Source organism: Pan troglodytes, chromosome 21 (genome assembly GCF_028858775.2).
Source record: "Pan troglodytes isolate AG18354 chromosome 21, NHGRI_mPanTro3-v2.0_pri, whole genome shotgun sequence".
Taxonomy (NCBI): Eukaryota; Metazoa; Chordata; class Mammalia; order Primates; family Hominidae; genus Pan; species Pan troglodytes.
In genome coordinates this window covers 53,759,225-53,780,784 of record NC_072419.2, presented here as the reverse complement: position 1 = coordinate 53,780,784, position 21,560 = coordinate 53,759,225, and the positions used below count along the sequence as shown (strand labels likewise).

General features: G+C 43.5%; 1 protein-coding gene across 15 annotated transcripts in view; it reads right to left on the bottom strand.

Annotated features, from left to right (window-relative positions):
• The window catches only part of NCOA3 (nuclear receptor coactivator 3), a 155,137-nt gene extending 142,306 nt beyond the window's left edge, over positions 1 to 12,831 (bottom strand). For 7 of the 15 annotated variants that reach the window (XM_016938076.4, XM_016938077.4, XM_016938078.4 and 4 more), the window contains exon 1: positions 12,640 to 12,825. The gene's annotated coding sequence lies outside the window, so the exon portion shown is untranslated. Of the gene's footprint in view, positions 1 to 12,639 lie in introns of all 15 variants that reach the window. The other 8 variants (XM_016938074.4, XM_054675017.2, XM_063803079.1 and 5 more) reach the window with 4 other exon arrangements.
• Positions 12,832 to 21,560: the final 8,729 nt, after the last annotated feature.

Sequence of the window (21,560 nt, the reverse complement as noted above, 5' to 3'; positions counted from 1 at the left end):
CAAACAAACAAAAAAACAGCACACCTGTGATCCCAGCACTTTGGGAGGCCGAGGTGGGCCAGATCACTTGAGGGCAGGAATTTGAGACCAGCCAGGCCAACATAGTGAAACCCCATCTCTACCAAAAATACAAAAAAAAAATTAGGTGGGCATGATGGCACATGCCTATAATCCCAGCTACTCCAGAGGCTGAGACATGAGAATCGCTTGAACCTGGGAGGCGGAGATTTCAGTGAGTCAAGATTGTACCACTGCACTGCAGCCTGGGCAACAGAGACCGTCTCAAAAAAAAAAAAAAAAAAAGATTTGTTACAAGTTTATTTTTGAAATTTATACTGTTTTTTCAGTTATAAAAGTAGTGAGAATGAGACTGTTATAATATGTAGAAAATTTGAAATTGGGTTATGAAGAACTGTTATGGACCTAAATCCATCTCTGCCTCTACTTTATTTCTATATTAAGAAAATGTTGATAAATTAAAAAAAAAAAAGAAATTCAAAAAACTAAAAGTAAAAAAAAAAATCTTCTGATACTAGAAAAAAAAAAAAGAAAATGTTGACTTAAAGAGAGTTGCAAATGGTCTCAGTTAAGAAAATACTTTTTGAAATAAATTACAGGTACACATCAGATCAATTTAAAAGTTATCAGAGGGTATACAGTGGCCGTCCTTTCTTAGCTGCCTCCTTCCCTGCCCTGGAACCATTGTTACCCTAGTCTAGGTACATATACATGCATATAGTTTAAAGTTTTTAAGTTTAAGCATTTCTCCTATATTTTTGGCAAACTTTAAATTGATGTATAATATATTTATGGAAGGGCACAAGTACAGCTTGCTAAATTGTTATAAAATGAACACACCTAAGTAACTGGCGCTCAAGAGCCCTGTTTTGCACTGTACATACTTTAAAAATGATCTTGAGGAAGGATTCATATCAGTTTGATTTACAGTTGCTTATAATTTTTTTTTTTTTTTTTTTTTTCAGACAGAGTCTTGCTCCGTCGGGCTGGAGTGTAGTGGCGCGATCTTGGCTCACTGCAACCTTTGCCTCCTGGATTCAAGTGAGTCTCATGTTTCAGCCTCCTGAGTAGCTGGGATTATAGGTGTGTGTCACCACGCCCAGCTAATTTTTGTATTTTTAGTAGAAACCGCATTTTGCCATGTTGGCCAGGCTGGTCTCAAACTCCTGGCCTTGAATGATCTGCTTGCCTCAGCCTCCCAAAGTGCTGAGGTTACAGGCTTGAGCCACCTCGCCCGGCTAATAGTTGCTTAGAAATTTCTAATAATTACACTGCATTCCATTGTATGGTTATATCATGATTTATTCAGTTTCATATTATTTCAAACAAAACTGGAAGTAAATATCCTCATATGTATTTGATGGTAAGTAAGCAGCTTCTCTGCGTATTTGTGTATAGGGTAGTGTGTGGACCTAAGCTTGTGTTTCTCTTGGGGGGAACCCAGAAGTAGAATGGCTGGGTTATATGCTAAGTGTATAATATTTACAAGTTTATTTTATTTTTTTTAATTTTTTTGAGACAGAGTCTTGCTCTGTTTCCCCAGCTGGAGTGCAGTGGTGGGATCTCAGCTCACTGCAACCTCTGCCTTCTGGGCTCTTCTCATGCCTCAGCTATTCTCATGCCTCGGCCTCCTGGGGTTACAGGCACACGCCATCACATCTGGCTAATTTTTTGTATTTTTAGTAGAGACCAGGTTTTGCCATGTTGGCCAGGCTGGTCTCAAACTCCTGATCTCAAGTGATCCCCCACCTCAGCCTTCCAAAGTGCTGGGATTACAGGCTTGAGCCACTGCACCCAGCCAATATTTACAAATTTAAAGAAACTGCCCACTGTTTCTCAAAGTGATTGTACCATTTCACATTTCTCCTAGCCATGTATCCACGTATGATACAGTTCTAGTTGTTCCACATCCTTACCAACAAATGGTATGGTCAGTCTTTTTAATGTTACCCCTCATAGTGGGTGTATAGTGGTATCTCGTTGTAGTTTTCAGTTTCCCTAATGGCTGATGTTGAGCATCTTTTTTCGTACTTACTTGCCACTGGGGTACCTTTTTTCTGTGAAGTCTCTGTATATATCTTTTGCGTTTTTTGTTTTTTGTTTTTTTTTTTTTAGCGAGACAGAGTCTCACTCTGTTGCCACGTTCGAGTGCAGTGGCGCTATGTCGGCACACTGCAACCTTCGCCTCCCGGGTTCAAGCAATTCTCCTGCCTCAACCTCCCGAGTAGCTGGGACTACAGGCATGTGCCACCATGCCCGGCTAATTTTTTATTTTCAGTAGAGACGGGGTCTCACCATGTTGGCCAGGATGGTCTCGATCTCTTGACCTCACGATCCGCCCGCCTCAGCCTCCCAAAGTGCTGGGATTATAGGTGTGAGCCACGGGGTCCAGTCTCTTTTGCCTATTTTTAAGTTGGATTGTTTTTATCTTATTGAGATGTAAATTAGTTATTTTTTCTAGAAGAAAACCTTTTTTTGTTTATATTTTGTTTCTTGTAAAAATTATTTTATTATTTCCTATTTTTTTTTCATAGGATGGGGTCTCACTATATTGCCCAGCCTAGTCTTTAACTTCCGGCTTTAAGCAGTCCTCCTGCCTCAGCCTCTCAAAGTATTGATATTATGGGCATGAGCCCCTGCACCCAGCCTGATTTTTTTTAATTTGTATAAATTTATGGGGTACAAGTGTAATTTTGTTACATGCATAGATTGCCTAGTGGTGAAGCCAGGACTTTTAGGGCATCATTTACTCAAATCACATACATTGTACCCATTAAGTAATCTCTCATCATCCCCCTCCTCACCCTTCCTAGTCTCTTGTCTATTATTCCACACAATATGTCCATGTGTAGCATAGTTCCCACTTATTTTATTTTGGAGACGGGCAGATCATGATGCCAGGAGTTCAAGATCAGCCTGGCCAACAAGGTGAAACCCCGTCTCTACTAAAAATACAAAAATTAGCTGGGTCCACGTGGTAGTGCTGCCTGTAACCCCAGCTACTCGGGTGGCTGAGGCAGGAGATTCACTTGAACCGGGGAGGCGGAGGTTGCGGTGATCTGAGATAGCACCAGTGCATTCTAGCCTGGGTGACAGAGCAAGACCCTGTCTCAAAAAAAAAAGAAAGATACATATCTCAGCTATATATCTATACAGCCAAGAGCACGCCACTTCACTCCAGCCTGGGTGACAAAGAGAGACTCTGTCTCAAAAAAAAAAAAAAAAAAAATTAGGCATGGTGGTGGACACGTGTAGTCCCAGCTACTTGGGAGGCAGAGGCAGGAAAATCGCTTGAGCCCTGGTGGTCAAGGCTGCAGTGAACCATGATCATGCCACTGCACTCTGGCCTGGGCAACACAGTGAGACCCCCATCTCAAAAAAAAAAAAAAAGAAAGAAAGAAAAAAAATGTTTAAATCTTATTCTTCAACATGCTGTACCCTGATGGCCTGGATCAGTAGTAGTCCCTTGCCTCCTCTGAACTTCTCTACAATCTCTATAGGCAAAACCGACTTATCACTGATTGCCTTGTACTGAAGTGATATGAGTACCTGATTGTGCACACTTGGAGGTCACAAACTTTGTTAACTCTCACAGTTCCTTAAATAGTAAAGGCATAATAATCACTGATTAAGTATGTCTGTGCATGGAAGAGTAGGCAACAACAACCAAGCAGCAGCAAATTAAAGATGATTGAAGTTTAAGGCCTCAAGACTTAGAACAGTGGTATGAAAACTAAGTTTAAGAAAACTCACTATACTGGGCACGATGGCTCACGTCTGTAATCCCAGCACTTTGGGAGACCAAGGCAGAAGGATCACTTGATCCCAAGAGTTCAAGACCAGCCAAAGACACACCTTCTACACAAAACTTAAAAACATCAGCCAGGAGTGGTGACATGTGCCCGTAGTCACAGCTACTGGGAGGCTGCGCTGGGAGGACCGCTTGAGCCCAGTAGGTCAAGGCTGCAGTGAACTGTGATGGTGACACTACACTCCATCCTAGATGACAGAGCAAGACCCTCTCCAAAAATTGAATTAATTTTTAAAAGTCACATGTGGATGACTATATTGTGATTTGGGGGAAAGAAAAGGGAAACTGAAGGTTACTGGGCAAGTTCATGCTTACAGGTTTGCCAAATCTTAGAACCCATACACTCAAGGCTTCTACCATTCTAGATATGATCGTGTACTTTTTTTTTTTTTTTTTTTTTTTTGAGATGGAGTCTTGCTCTGTCACCCAGGCTGGAGTGCAGTGGCGCGATCTCGGCTCACGGCAACCTCTACCTCCAGGGTTCAAGCGATTCTCCTGCCTCAGCCTCCTGAGTAGCTGGGATTACAGGCACCCGCCACCGTGCCCAGCTAATTTTTTTATATTTTTAGTAGAGATGGAGTTTCACCATCTTGGCCAGGATGGTCTCCAATTCCTGACTTCGTGATCCACTCATCTTGGCCTCCCAAAGTGCTGGGATTACAGGCGTGAACCACCACACCTGGCCATGACTGTGTACTTTTAAAGTCGCTTTCTGGATTCCATTTTATTGATTCCTGATGAAAGTAGTTTTAAACTTAATATGGTAACAGTCCTGTCTTATTATATGACAAAGATATCACTGACCCTCCAGTGATGCAAGATGTGCAGAGTTATTTTTCTCACTGGTGGAGTTTCTTCACTGGTAGATTTTCCTATACGTAGTCAACTACTGTTCCAACTGCGGTGAAGACAACTACCTCAATTGAGATTAACACATTGTCATAAAACACAAGTACCACCAAGCAAGTAAAAGGAAACAGATGAGCTGGGATGGAACACAGAGTGTGTAGTAGACTAAAGGGACAATTTGATAAAGAGTACTGAGTAACTCTTATAACATTTTCAAATAAAATTGCCAAATTTTTTTAATAGAGATGGGGGGGTCTTGCTATGTTGCCCAGGCTGGTCTTGAACTCCTAGGCTCAAGCATGTCTCTGGCCTCAGCCTCCCAAATTGCCGGGATTACAGGCAGGAGCCACTGCACTCAGCCCAAAAATTGCCAAATTTCAATCTGGAAACAAACTCAAGCTGATATAGCTACTCCACAAGATGACTTAAATAATCCATTTCAACGACAGCAATTTCACTGAGAGTAAAGAAAGTAACACTTGCTTTTCTTACACGAGAAGGAGGGGACTGAAAATCCCTCTCTAACACACACACACACACACTTTTACCCAGTTATAGCATATACTGTGATGAAGTCAGGCGATTAAAGTCCCTTTTGAGACAGGGTCTCACTCTGTCACTCAGGCTGGTGTGCAATGGCACAATCACAGCTCATTGCACCCTCAACCTCCTGGGCTCAAGTCATCCTCCCAGCTCAGTCTCACATGCGGCTGGGACCACAGGCGCACATCACCATGCCCGGCTAATTTTTTTTTCCTATTTTTTATAGAGACAGGATCTTACTTTGTTGCCCAGGCTGGTCTCAAATTCCTGGGCTCAAGTGATCCTCCTCTCAAAGTGCTGGGATTACAGGTGTGAGCCATGGGACCCAGCCTCTAAATTCTTTTTAAGTCAGCACTGAAAGCTGCATCTAACTTCACACGGTTATCTGGTATAAAGAGCTTAATTCAGTTATGTTCGATCAACAAAATTTAAGTAAAAGAGTATTGTACATATCTACATAATGCCTTAAGTTTATAGAATTGTATAAAATAAGGAACCTTGGAAAACCATACAGAGCACCCTTTGTTTTAAAATTTTAAAAACTGGCCTAGAGAGACTGATTTGTCCAAAGCTTATAGCACATGCTTACAAATTATTCTGAACTCTGCCCTAGGTAAGTCTTCTTTTCAAAGTAACAAGCTAACAAAATATATTGATCAGGTACCAAAAAGGAAAAAAAGGTTTTCACATGTAGATTTCTTTTTAATCAAAGTTCTGTTTTGAAACTGAACATATGATCATGCTGCTCTTTCCACCAACAGCAATTAACTTTCATTTATAAAAATGTCAGTTTAGGACATTTCTATTATGATACACATTTTCTTTCAAAGTAAAATAATATGGCTTTAGATTTCGTTTAAACAGAAGGGCAAAGAATATTTACTCCAAAAGTGCCCCCTTTTTTGTTAAAACCCTTTCTTCCCCTCCCCATGCTTTCTCTTCTTTTGTACTAAAGTTCTCAAATGCATGAGATGGAGGAACAATACCACAATACAACTGCAGGCTTCCTGCCTACTAGTCAGTCATTATTCTTCAGTCTTGAGAATTTTCAAAACACTGCTTGGGTTGCTTTGAAATTCCTTCTTTCAGATTTTCCCTCCTTCATGGAACATCTATTTAAAACAATGACTTCAAAAATGTCTTGCTGCACCCAATCCAAATTCTCTAAACAAACTAAAAATGCTAGCCTTAGATATGAAGGTGGGATGTAAATGCCTGAAGCTTGGCAAACACCAATCTAATAAAAGTACAGGACAGAAAGAAGTATATTTCTGGCCAAGCATAAGAACAGTCTTTTTCTTATATGTATATAAATTAAGCTTGTTTCTGAAAATTTTCATATTTATATGGATAGTATCACGAAGTTAAAAACTACATCATTACTATCCCTTTTTTTTTTTAACAATACAATTTATAGACCTAAAAATCTCAACCTACATTGATAGCTGAGGAGAAAGGGGGTAAGTCAATTATTACTGACTTAAATTTCACACTAAAATGATGTATATTCATTTATTTTTTAAAAGTTGTTGGCCAGGCGTGGTGGCTCACACCTGTAATTCCAGCACTTTGGGAGGCCGACGCGGGCAGATCACCTGAGGCTGGGAATTCGAGACCAGCCTGACCCACATGGAGAAACCGCCATCTCTACTAAAAATACAAAATTAGCCAGGTGTAGTGGCACAAGCCTGTAATCCTAGCTACTCAGGAGGCTGAGGCAGGAGAATCACTTGAACCTGGGAGGCAAAGGTTACAGTGAGCCGAGATCGTGCCATTGCACTCCAGCCTGGGCAACAAGAGTGAAACTCCATCTCAAAACAACAACAACAACAAAAAGTTGTTGGGTGCTCTAAGGATCAGGGTTAAATTTAAAAATATATATACATGTTGTTGGGGACAGAAAAAATTAACAGCTCCAGTCACCTGCAAACCTGGGGAATTTCCCATTCTTCTGACCACACTTAGATGGTGGTAGTACTTACTAACAAACTAATTAGGTTGTCGACATAAACCAAGAGCTACTCAGAACATGGTGTGGAGGGGTGATATACATGCTCTGCCACTGCCCAGCTCAACATGCTTTCTTTTCTTTTTAAAGGTAAAAGCATTAAAGATGGAAGGTTCATGAACAACTTGTCAAATTGTTACAATAAATGGAAATTTTTCCAAAATCTCTAACACCTCTAACAAAAAGACTGTTTTAAACAATATTTAATAAAGTCTAATCCCAGTACAACAAAATAATTTGGCCAGTCCCCTGGAGTTCGTTATAATGGGATTTAACCTGTACACTCAACATTCAATTAACCATAAGGCTTATCCTAATTGAGGATTATGCTGACTTCTGCAGTCCTTTCCCATCTATCCATCTACCACTCCAACTCAGCTGCCATAGCCACCAAAGCAAAGCCCCAGGAAGCAGATTATCCATTACTGTGTGATACCCAGGCCAAGATTCCCTTTTCATCATTATGTGGCTAATCAATAGTTAAATTCAGTAATCTAGTCACCCTGGTTTCCAAAAAGTGAAGCTGCATAACCCTCACTCATAGCCTCTAACCAAGGAAATTAAACATTTCAACAGAATACCTTTTCATAGGAATAACAGATGAAAAATGTCACACCCTTTCCTAGAACATATCAATAAAAAAAATTAACAGAAAATTTAAAAAAAAAGACACAGATGTTCCTAACAAAAATATTTAAAAAGCCAAACAAAAAAGACACTAGTCCATTTGCTCTTGGAATATTACTTTAAATGGGTAAAACCTGTTTGCCAGTCAGGTCCGACTCCTTTCCTTTGCCTTTAGGCCACAAAGTTTACTACACAGTTAGTTAAATAAACCCTATTACTGCCCCCCACTGTAAACTGACCTAGGCTGGCAGTACCTACCAAACTGAGTTAATGCTAACAAAGTTTGGTACTGGCAGTATGCAGCCTAAGAAGATTATCCAGTTTGTGGATAAATCGGCCTTCTACACACCGCAGGTCTCCCATCCTACTCCTGCTGTGTATTTTCTGGCCATTTTCCTGTTCATTTAAAAACTCTCTACCAGAAGGTAGGAAAGGGAAAGGCAATTAAATTCAATTCCATAATTTGTTAGGGGGCTGAAAATAAAGTTAGCCTCTGGATAAATTGCATCTTTAACCTAAAATAATCTTCTCCCAGAAACCCTCTCAGAAAAATGATAGACAAAATGAATTTACCTAGTAAAAACATGACCAAACTCATGGAATATGCCTCATTACCACAAAGCCCCTCCTCCACCTTAATTCTGAAGTGTTTATTTTGTAACCCCTCCCCAACCCGAAGAAGCACTCATAAAATGGGAGAAAATGGGCCGGGAGCGGTGGCTCACGCCTGTAACCCCAGCACTTTGGAAGGCCAAAGCAGGAGGATCACTTGAGGTCAGGAGTTCGAGACCAGCCTGGCCAACACGATGAAACCCCGTCTCTACTAAAAATACAAAAATTAGCCGGGCATGGTGGTGAGCGCCGGTAGTCCCAGCTACTCGGGCAGGGGCTGAGGCACGAGAATCGCTTGAACCTGGGAGGCAGAGGTTGCAGTGAGCCGAGATCATGCTACTGCACTCCAGCCTGAGCAACAGAGTGAGACTCTGTCTCAAAAAAAAAAAAAAAAAAAAGGAGAAAATGCCTACATTTTACTGCAGCACTCAATCTCAAAGCTATTCCTGAGAATCCAAACCAATATAGTGCACTTGTTTTTCAATTTTTTGAAGTATGAGAAAAAAATAAGAAAAAGTTAACATACATTTCCAATACTAATTTTCTGCTCTCAGAGCTTTAACCGCTCAGTAATGCAAAAAACAAATATTTATACCAAGGATATGAACCAAACTGCTACAGGTAATCTCTTCAATCATGATCAACAAGTCTTGTTTTTTTTCTAATCCTAGATAGCTTTACAGGGTAACAACTGTATTAAATTGTGACAAATTTGCTGTTGTAGACCAAAAGTCACTGGCGGCTAATATGCATTCTAAACTTGCAACAAATTAAAAGTTTTCAAAAGTACTCTACCTCCTCTGGCCAAAGTGTGAAATTATATAGTTTTTTAAAATGCAGGCTGGCGTGATGGCTCACACCTGTAATCCCAGCACTTTGGGAGGCCAAGGCAGGTGGATTACCTGAGGTTGGGAGTTCGAGACCAGCCTGGCCAACATGGTAAACCTTGTCTCTACTAAAACTACAAAAATAGCGGGGCGTGGTGGTGCGCACCTGTAATCCCAGCTACTTGGGAGGCTGACACAGGAGAATTGCTTGAACCCAGGAGGCAGAGGTTGCAGTGAGCCAAGATCACGCCACTGCACTCCAGCCTGGGCAACAGAGCAAATCTCCATCTCAAAAAAAAAAAGAAAGAAAGAAAAGAAAAAAAAAACCGCCCCTGCCCGCAAAAAAAAAAACAAAAAACAAAAACAAAAACCCAAAGCCATTTATTTTAACCATCAATTTGGGATAGGACAATAGCAGAGTTTTTAAATCTTACCCTATTGTCCAAACTAAAATTTATTTTTTAATTTTCTTTTAAAGACTTTTCAATTACAGTACTCCAAGTTAAAATGAATTATTCCAGAATCATACTGCTAATGCACAAGACAGAATTTTTTTTTTTTTTTGAAACAGAGTCTCATTCTGTCGCCCAGGCTGGAGAGCAGTGGTGCAATCTCAGCTCACTGCAACCTCCGCCTCCCGGGTTCAAGCCATTCTTCTGCCTCAACCTACTGAGTAGCTGGGACTACAGGTGCTCGCCACCACGCCCGGCTAATTTTTTGTATTTTTAGTAGTGAAGGGGTTTCACCATCTTTGCCAGGCTGTTCTCAAACTCCTGACCTCGTGATCCACCAGCCTTGGCTTCCCAAAGTGCTGGGATTACAGGCCTGAGCCACTGCAGCCCGGCAGGAAGAACTGAATTCGTTAAAAAAAAAAAAAAAAAAAAAAAAGACACACTTAGCTTTTATCTTTAATGTAATGTCCCTGCAAGAAAGCTTATTTCAAAAGACCAGTCAAGAAGACATTAGTAAGCAACCATTTTTAAACTACTTTTTATTTGCATATCCCCTAGAAAAAGGGTCCCAGGTACAACAGTACTTCACTCCTTACTGAATTCTATTTTATTTGCTCGGGAGGTGCGTGGCACTTTTTAGAAATAATTTTTATACAGAGAAGGAAATGCACAGCGTAATCATTTTCAAAATAGTTAAATTATTTAATATAATCTTTAATAACCTAGCTCTAATATCACTGAATTTCCTTAGCAAATTGTTAGTGTTGGCAAGCTGTTCAAACAACCATTCTAAAATATAAAAATATAAATCTCGCTATTGATGCTTAAGTTGTACATTTTCAAAGCCTTTGTAATTAAATATCTTATGGCAGAAATATTTCCTATAACTGCTCTAGAAATATTACAGCCTCCCGCTTAGTCCACAATCCCCATCTTCTATATGCCAAAAGCTGGTATATGCCTCTTATTTCAAATGCTGATTGGACAATTAAGTCATTTCCATCTATACATAAAATGCCCCTATAATTTAGGATCACAGGCAATTTAGATTTCTGCTCATTGCAGAACCTGAAGCAACCTCTAGTGACAGGAGCTATAGTGTTCAATATCATTTTACATGTTACAAGCAGAGGCTTCATTGTACATACAAACAATGAACCCTGGCAGAGTTCTTCATCCTAAAGCCTCACAGATTGTTATTTAACGGTATTAATAGATAAGGTGACATAAGCAGTAAGTTCAGAAGAGCTTTTTCCAATAGCTATCAACATTTTTTTTAAGAGAGCAAAAACAGTATTCCCACATTTTCTGTTTCTTCTGTTCATTTTATTTCCCTGCTTTTGGTATCCAACAGAAGTGGTTTCAAATGAAAATCTTAAAATAATTATTCCAAAGACCAAGGATATTCTAAAAACCAGTAACAGTCTTTGCCTCTGAGAAGGGGAAACTGTAGGGTTTGGCGTGAAAGAGAGATTCACTTTTCAATGTGTTTGTACCTTTCCAATTGGATATCATTCGGTAGAACCATATTCTAAATGAGCATACATTTAAAATATTTTCAAGAACAAACAATTCACAAACTTACAGGTTTCCATTAACATTTTCGTTTGTGCAGCATTCGCTGAAGACCTAGGATTTTTATTCCTCCAATCACCTTCTCAACAACCTGCTGCAACAAATACTGAAGCTTTTTTGCAGCCAGGGATCAGTTAGGTGGATCCGAGGCCAGGCATTTAAATCAAAGAGATGCAGCAATCTTACTCAATACTACCACCACTCTCACGCATCTCATTCAACTCCATTTAAAACCACTGCAGCAAGACAGCTGGTACTCTCCTTCCTGTTTCTTTACCGTACAGGCTTAATAACAAAAACAGGTTGGTTTTGAAGCCCTGCTCAAATACTGCAAAAAGGAAGTCTTCGCATTCGGGAGGGGGAAAAAAGTTTCGACTTCGAGAGAATCTCATAGCTTCCGTGTCATTCCATTTGGGAATCCCAGATCCTGCTAGTGAGGTAGATGCTCGCTCTCTCGGTTAACTTTTCCACCCTAGATGCCCTCAAACTGCTTAGGAAGCAACTAAGTCTCCCAACGACCCATGGCTAGTTTTGTTAAGGCAGGTACAAGACAAGCAGTTTATTTAAACCGTGACGAACTGGGTCGATGTTCATAAAATGAGAGATAGGGAGAGCAAAAAAAAAAAAAAAAAAGTAGTAATAAAGACAGCCAAACCCCAAATTTAATCAACCAACTTCCCACTTCCCATTTCCCAGCCTTCACACCAGAGGTAGTAAAACGCCTTTTTACCGAGAAAACTAAGAACCTACCCGAGCCCAACATGAAAATTCCGCGGACAATTCGTGTTAAAATATTTTTTAAATGCCCAAGTGAGGAGGAAACACAGCAACCAAATCTCACCCGGCTGGGAGGCTGGGGTGGGGGGGGGTCCCCGCGGCTTTTCCCTCCCGTGCGTCCCAGTAGCTGCTAAGGAGCCGGGGCAGCAGGAGGAGGACGCGGGGAGCTTTCAAAAGGGCTGGGGGAGGCAAGAGGAAGAAAAAACTTTAGGGACAGAAGGGGAAAGTGGGCCCCTGCAGTCCCCCCGCAAACTCCTCGGGTGACCCCTCCGCGCGGGGACCCTCTCGGATCCCCAAGCGGACTGCCACCCAGCTTCGTCTCAGCTCCGACCGCCGCGGGCCGCCCCCCGGGCTGAGGGGAAGCGGCGCGGCCCCGACACCCCGAAACTACCTCAGCGCGTCCCCCGGCCGGCGCGCCCCTCAGTGCCTTGGCAGATCTGAAGCCGCTGGCTCTCGCAGCCTGGGGAACTCGCCCCTCTTCCCTCCGCCTCGCACTCCACCCCCTCGCCCGCCACCGCCTCCTCCTTTATCTCCACTCACCTCCCGCCGCCATTTTCCTCGCAGCTCAGCTTTAAATCGGAAACTCGCCGCTCAGCCCGCAGCCGCCGCCGCCGCCGCCACCGACTAAGCCGCAGCCGCCGCCGTCGCTGTGGAGCGGCTGAGGCAGCAGCAGCTGAAGTCGCCGCACGGGGGGCCACTGGGATATGTAGTCCCGAGGCCACGCCCAGCACTACCGGTCCCAGGGGGCCTTGCGCGGCCGGCCTAGGGTTCCAGCGCCCCCCACCCTGGCTTCCGCGGCGGAGGGCGTGGCGACATGGGCTCGTGCGGCCGCTTTCGCCCAGCATCAACTGGGAGCTCCCTCGGGATCCGGAGAACCGGAATGCAGTCCTAGCCCTGCCCTTAATTTTTTTCATATTTGCCTTCGTCCAGTAATACCTAACATTTGTGGAGCGTTTCTGGTATGCCAAGCACGGATCCTCAAAACAAGCATCCGGTAGGGACCATGATCATCCTCATTTTTCAGATGAGCGAACTGAGGCACAAGGTCGGAAGCCACGAGGCTGTTCCTTAGCTGCTAAAGTCACTGGGTGAAATGTTGTTGGGCAGCAGTATATTCAGGGTATATTTAGTCCCGAAGTATCATCCCACAGCGTATTTATGACTTACAATAAAGAACAGCTTGCTTTACAACGGGTGCCCCTTACCAAGTGATCGAACTTAGCACCACCAATAATGGGTCAGGACTGTTGTTATGTGTCTCCTAATATGATGCAGTGGGGAAAGCATATTGCTACCTCTGTCGCATTCTTGCCACATACACACACACAAAAAGCTTACCTGAAAAAATAAACGAATTCAGAATGTGGGACATTCTACACAACATCTAGCCTGGAGTCTTTTAAAATATGACAGCATGAAAGAGGTGAAAACCAAAAGCAATAGGTGAGACTTGATTGGATTCAGGATGTTTATTTATGTAAAAAGAATTTGGGGGGCAATTTCAATGTGGACTGTATGTTAGATAATATTGAGTCAGTATTAGATGTGTTGAGTGTAAATAAAATAGAATAATCTGACCACTTACCACCTCCACGGTCAGCACCTCATTTCCCACCTGGACCACTGCAACAGCCTCCTCAGTGTTCTGCCTGCTTCCACTCTTTCCCCTTACAGTCTATACTCAACACAGCAGCCAGAGGGATCCTGGTAAGAACCAAGTCAGTCTATGTCCCTCCTGCAAAATTCTTGCAGTAACCTGCAAAGCCCCATACAGCCCGTCTCTTGCCCTCCCCTTCCCTCTCTAAACTCATCACCTTCTTCTCTTCCACTCACTTCTGTAACTCGGCTACAATGGACTCGGCCTCTCCAACGTGCTTAGCACACTCTGGCCTTAAAGATCGTGCACTTGCTATTTCCTCTGCCTAGAACAGTATTTTCCCAGAAAATTCAAATAACCCATTCCCTAATCTCCCCATGGTCATTGTCCAAATGTCACTTATTCAGTGAGGCTTTCCCTAACTGCTCTATTTTAACTTCCTGCCCACTCTGATCCCAGCTTTCCCTACTCCTATTCCTTTCTTCATTTATTTTCAGAGCATGAATTATCATTAAAATCACGATATATTTCTGTTTACTTATGTTATTTAAAATATCTCATTTTGGCTGGGCGCGGTGACTCACGCCTGTAATCCCAGCACTTTGGGAGGCCAAGGCAGGCAGATCACCTGAGGTCGGGAGTTCAAGACCAGCCTGACCAATATGGAGAAACCCCGTCACTACTAAAAATACATAATTAGCTGGGCATGGTAGCACATGCCTGTAATCCCAGCTACTCAGGAGGCTGAGGCAGGAGAATCACTTGAACCTGGGGGCAGAGGTTGCGGTGAGCCGAGATGGCACCATTGCACTCCAACCTGGGCAACAAGAGTGAAACTCCGTCTCAAAAAAAAAAAGTAAAAATTAAAAAATTAAATATCTCATTTCTGGGCCGGGCACGGTGGCTCACACCTGTAATCCCAACACTTTGGGAGGCCGAGGTGGGCGGATCACCTGAGGTCAGAAGTTCCAGACCAGCCTGCCCAACATGGCGAAACCCCGTCTCTACTAAAAATACAAAAGATTAGCTGGGCATGGTGGCAGGCGCCTATAATCCTGGCTACTCGGGAGGCTGAGGCAGGAGAATCACTTGAACCCGGGAGGCAGAGGTTGCAGTGAGCCGAGATCACGCCACTGCACTCCAGCCTGGGCCACAAGAGCAAAACTCTGTCTCAAAAAAATATATATATATATATTTCCACCAGGGCACAGTGGCTCAGGCCTGTAATCCCAACACTTTGGAAGGCCGAGAGATTGCTTGAGCCCAGGAGTTCAAGACCAGCCTTGGCAACAAAGCAGATACCCAGTCTCTACAAAAAATTTTAAAATTAGCTTGGTGTGGTGGCACCTGCTTGTATTCCCAACTACTCAGGAGGCTGAGGTGGGAGGATTGCCTGAGTAGGGGAGGTCAAGCCTGCAGTGAGCCATGCTTGCACCACTGCACTCCAGCCTGGGCGACAGAGTAAGACTCCATTTCAAATATATATATATATAAAATAAAAATAATAAAATAAAATACTGCGTTAGATGCTGAGAACCCAGAGATGAAATGCTCACACGTGTATGGCCTTTCACCTCAGCAACTGCACCTGTCTCCTAGCTACTCTCCTTTCTTCTCTCCCACTGGTCCTCTACAAGGCACTCCCAATACAGTACCCAGAGGGATCCTTGAAAAATCATGTATTAAATCATGTTACTTCCAACCTAGGCCGGGTACGGTGGCTCACACCTGTAATTCCAGCACTTTGGGAGGGCAAAGCAGGCAGATCACTTGAGGTCAGGGTTTTGAGGCCAGCCTGACCAATATAGTGAAACCCTGTCTCTACTAAAAATACAAAATTAGCTGGGCATGGTGGCACACACCTGTAGTCCTAGCAACTTGGGAGGTTGAAGCAGGAGAATCTCTTGAACCCAGGAGGCAGAGGTTGCAGTGAGCCAAGATCGTGCCACTGCACTCCAGCCAGGGCAACAAGAGTGTAACTCCATCTCAAAAACAAAACAAAACAAAACAAAAAACTTCCAACCTAAACAGCTTTGAATGGCATCCCATTGCATTTGGGATAAAACTCAGACCCTAGTTGGGTGTGGTAGCCCACGCTTCTAGTCCTAGCTACTCAGAAAGCTGAGGTGAGAGGATTGCTTGAGCCCGGAAGTTCGAGGCTGCAGTGAGCCGTAATTGTGCCAGTGCACTCCAACCTGGGTGACAGAGGGAGACCCTGACTCCATTTAAGAAAACAAACTACTCTGACCCTAATTGATTTGGTCTCTGCTCCCCTCCCTGATCTCAGGTGATATATCTCTCCCTATATCTCACCCCATGTCACACTAACATTCCTGAACACACCAAGCATATTCCTGCCTTAGGACCTGTGCACCTGTTGTTCCTTTTGTCTAGAATTTTCTTTCCTCCTGGCTTGCTTTCTATTGCCATTCAAGTCTCTGCTGCAATGTCTCCTTCTCGGATAGAACTTCTAAAGCACTAAACACACACACAGACACAAACACAGTCATATCACCCTGCTTTGTCTTCATAATGATTCATACCATACACCATCTGAATTTTTTTAGAAATTTTTTTTTTTGAGATGGAGTTTCACTCTTGTTGCCCAGACTGGAGTGCAATGGCGTGATCTCGGCTCACCACAACCTCCGACTCCCGGGTTCAAGTGATTCTCCTGCCTCAGCCTCCTGAGTAGCTGGGATTACAGGCACGTGCCACCATGCCCAGCTAATTTTTTGCATTTTTAGTAGGGATGGGGTTTCTCCATGTTGGAATGCAGTGGCACAATCATGGCTCACTGTAACCTCAAACTTCTGGCTCAGCTGAATTTTTTTGAGACAGAGCCTTGCTCTGTTGCCCAGGCTGGGGTGTAGTGGTGTGATCTCAGCTCACTACAATCTCCGCCTCCTGAGTTCAAGGGCTTCCTCTGCCTCAGCCTCCCGAGTAGCTGGGATTACAGGCACATGCCACCACACTTGGCTAATTTTTGTATTTTTAGTAGAGATGGGGTGTTACCATGTTGGCCAAGCTGGTCTTGTATTCCTGACCTCAAGTAATCCAACCTCCTTGGCCTCTCAACATGCTGGGATTTACAGGCGTGTGCCACTGCGCCTGGCAAACATTGGCAGAGTTTGATGGAACCTGTAGGTGATCTTGTAGTGAGTGACATGTGGAAACACTGCTCTAGACTCAAAATCTAAGCCAAATGAGTGACACACTCTACAAGATAGTCTGTGTAGGTGCCCACTATCATTCTTTCCTGCTGTTTGCACAGGCCACTCCTACATCGAAAGGTAGGCTTTATTTCCTCTTCCTTGAACTGGAGTTGACACTGTAACTGTTTGACCGATGGAAATAGTGGAAGTGATGTCATGGGACTTTCAAGTCTAGGCTTTAAGATGATTGGGGTGGCTCATGCCTGTAATCCCAGCACTTTGGGAGGCTGAGGCGGGTGGATCACCTGAGGTCAGGAGTTCGAGACCAGCCTGGCCAACATGGTGAAACCGCGTCTCTACTAAAAGTACAAAAATTAGCCAGGCGCCGTGGCACATGCCTGTAAACCCAGCTACTCTGGAGGCTGAGGAAGGAGAATCGCTTGAACCTGGGAGGCGGAGGTTGCAGTGAGCCAAGATTGTGCCACTGCACTCCAGCCCAGGCGACAGAGTGAGATTCTGTCTCAATAAAATAAAATAAAGATGATTGGCAGCTTACACTTTCTTCCTCATGGAACCCAGCTGCCAGATTATGGGAAGCCTAAGCCACATGGAGAGGCTACATGAAGTAAAAACTGAAGCACTCCACTTGGCAGCCCCAGCTGAGATTCCAGGCAAGAGCCTGCAGTAACTGTCAGCCATGCAAATGAGCCTTCTCATACATTTCAGTCCTTAGAGGCCCCAGGTGACTATAGCCTTGACCAGAACATTGTGAAAAAAAAAATTATAAAAAAGGAAAATAGGTAGTTTTTAAAAATAAAAATAAATGGCCAGGCGCAGTGGCTCATGCCTGTAATCCCAGCACTTTGGGAGGCCAAGGCAGGTGGATCATTTGAGGTCAGGAGTTCGCGACCAGCCTGACCAACATGGTGAAACCCTGTCTCTACTAAAAATACAAAATTAGCTGGGTATGGTAGCACACACCTGTAATCCCAGCTACTCGGGAGGCTGAGGCAGGAGAATCGCTTGAACCCAGGAGGCAGAGCTTGCAGTGAGCCAAGATCACGCCATTGCATTCCAGCCTGGGCAACAGAGCGAGACTCAGTCTCAAAAAAAAAAAAAAAGAAAAAAAACTAAATCATAATTAAATAATTTTTTTAAAAAAAGAACTGGAACAGAAGAACCATCCCACCAAACCTAATCAACCAAGAGAATCATGGGAGATAATAAAGATGTTGTTCTTTCAGCCACTAATCTTTACAGTGATTTACTATGCAGCAATGGATTATTGAAATACTATGTAAGTGTGAAGTTTTGTTGAACTGTGGCTGAGAACTTTTAATAGGTAGGAAGAATAATTTCAAATTCTGAAATTATCCCTCAATAAAATTGGCTTGACCTAGGGGACCCAAAGGCACAAATTCTCTGAGGATACGATTAGAAGGTCAACTAGAACAAGCCCTCCAGAAATGAAGAGATCCTGCCTACAAATATTTCTGAGTGCATGAAGCCTCTACTTACATGCTGCCCTGTGAACTTCCTCAAGGGCAGCTGTGCCAGTTAGGATTCTTGGGTTGCAAGCAACAGCAATAGACTTTGAAATGTAGCAAAATGATATCCAGGAACTCAAAGAATCAATGGGAAGTCTGGAGGGCCAGGTCGGAAATGTCAGAAACAAAGGGAAGAAAAGAAGAAAAGTAAAAGTGAATAAATAAAAAAAGAAAAAAAGATTTAAAAAAAGAAAAAGAAAGCAAGGGAAGAGAAGATACTTGAAGATACTTGAACATCTTTTTCTTTTTCCTTTTTTTTTTTTTTTTTGGAGATGGAGTTTTGTTCTTGTGGTCCAGGCTGGAGTGCAATTGCACAATCATGGCTCACTGCAACCTCCGCCTCCCAGGTTCAAGCAATTCTCCTGCCTCACCTCCCAAGTAGCTGGGATTACAGGCATGTGCCACCACACCTGGCTAATTTTTGTATTTTTAATAGAGACAGGATTTTACCACTTTGGCCAGGCTGGTCTTGAACTCCCGACCTCAGGTGATCCACCTGCCTTGGCCTCCCAAAGTGCTGGGATTACAGGTGTAAGCCACTGCGCCTGGCCATACTTGAACATCTTATCTGAGACCAGCAGTAGATCTAGAGAAGACCACTCATTTTATCCTGTCCTCTCATTACCCTATTCCAAGATTCAAATTCCGAAGAGTAATCTGTTCAATTGATCTAGCTTGGATCACATGTTTTATATGAAAGGAACTCCAGACCGGTAACAATGGTAACTAGCCTGCTTGCAACTTACTCTCAAATGATTTAGGGAGAAAAAATGCACACACACAGGGAGAGAGAGTACAGATGAGCAAATATGGCAAAATGTGATCAATTAGTACGTTTAGGTTTAGGGTACACAGGTTGGTTTGGGGTTTTTTTGTTTGTTTGTTTGTTTGTTTTCAGGCGAAGTCTCACACTGTCGTCTAGGCTGGGGTGCAGTGGCGCGATCTCTGCTCACTGCAACCTCTGCCTCCCAGATTTAAGCGATTCTTCTGCCTCAGCCTCCCGAGTAGTTGGGATTACAGGCGCCTGCCACCAGGCCCAGCTAATTTTTTGTATTTTTAGTAGAGACAGGGTTTCACTATGTTGGCCATGCTGGTCTTGAACTCCTGACCTTGTGATCCACCCGCCTCGGCCTCCCAAAGTGCTCGGATTACAGACATGAGCCACCTTGCCCGGCCTTTGTTTTTATTTTTTGAGATGGAATCTCACTCTGTCACCCAGGCTGGAGTGTAATGGCACAATCTTGGCTCACTGCAACCTCTGCCTCCTGGGTTCAAGCGATTCTCTTGCCTCAGCCTCCCGAGTAGTTGGGATTACAGGCGTGCACCACCACGCCAGGCAAATTTTGTTTTTAGTAGAAATGGGGTTTCACCATGTTGGCCAGGCTGGTCTTAAAATCCGCCCGCCTCAGCCTCTGAAAGTGCCGGGATTACAGAAGTGAGACACCGTGCCCGACTGATTTTTTTTTTTTTTTTTTTTTTTTTTGAGACAGGGTTTCACTCTGCTACCCAGGCTGTAGTGCAGTGGCATGCTCACGGCTCACTGCAGCCTGGACCTTTTGGGCTCAAGTCATTTTCGTGCCTCAGTTTCTGTCCCTACTGCTATCTCCCACATTCTTCCCTCTTTCATTGTGTGAGATATAGCCAGATACCCTAATGGTTAAGAGTGTGGACTTTCCAGGAGTTCAAGACCAGCCTGGGCAACAAAGTGAGACCCCTGTCTCTACAAAATTAGAAAAATTATGGCCAGGCGCAGTGGCTCTGCCTGTAATCCCAGCACTTTGGGAGGGCCAGGTGGGCGGATGACTTGATCTCAGGAGTTTGAGACCAGCCTGGGCAACATGGCAAAACCCTGCCTCTACCAAAAAAAAAAAAAAAAAAAAATTAGCCAAGTGTGGTGGCATGCACCTGTAGCCTCCCAGCTACTCAAGAAGCTGAGGTGGGAGGATCACCTGAGCCAAGGAGGTTAAGGCTGCAGTGAGCCGAGATCGCGGGGCTCACGGTCTCAAAAATAAACAAATACATACAAACATACATAAATTAGCCAAGTATGATGGCATGCACCTGTAGTCCCAGCTACTGGGAGGCTGAGGCAGGAGGCTCACTAGAGCCAGGGAAGTCAAGGTGATTACACTCCACCCTGGAGTCCAAAAAGAGAAAAAAGAAAATGTGGGCTTTGACACTCACTGCCTAACCTGCTAAGCTGGTTCTGCTACTTACAAAGCTGTGTGATAGTGGCTGGTTATTTGAACTTTCTGTGCCTCCATTTCCTAAAGTGAGAACACTGATAATGATAATAATAGCAACAACAATAATGCTTATGTCATAGGGTATTATCAGGATTAAATAGAACAGCATAGTGAAAGCTCTAAACACAGCGTCAAGCACAGAGCACTCAAATGTTAATAATGATAATGTATGGCAGTTCCAAACTTGCTTCGTAGGGGTTAATATCCAAGGGTTAGTAACAATGTTCTCCTCCCTCACCCCACACCATATTTTGCTTCATTATAGTAATTACAGTGTGAAATTTCCCTGCAAGTGAAAATAGATTCCTTGGGTAGAAGCCTAAACCCTGCACATGCCTAAAACTCTGTTTCGAAATACCTAATCTGAAAATGAGCTGGCACAGCCCCAAGCTCCACCCCCAGGCTGTACTCTGAACCACTTTTCTCCCTGGGAAGGACACACAACTGAGGGGGAAAGAGAGAGCAGAAGAGAGAGATCAAAAAATGCAATTTAGGGTAAACAAGTACTTGACTTCTTGTTTTGCTTAAAAGAGGGGAAAAACACCCCTGAGAAGAATCATATTAAAGGCAAATTTTTGGAGATAAAGAGCAGCCTGAGCTTTACAACCCAGAGTCGCCTTGTTCATGCCTCTTCCTTTAAACTCAAATCAGGGTTTGGCGACCTGTGATTTTTGTGCCAGAGATGACACATGCGCCTGTTGGAATTGGCACCTGGCCTGGCTGCAACAGACTTGTCCTGCTCCACAACCTGCAAATGACTCCACAGCTGGAAGAATTTGAAGCCCAGCTCATTTTTGTTTTGCTTTTCCTTTCTAGACTTACATATTAAACATATTTGCTTTGGAAGAAAAAATCATTTGCTATCAAATGCTTTAAAAGTACCCATTGTAAGAGGGCTAAAATAAAAATAAGGACT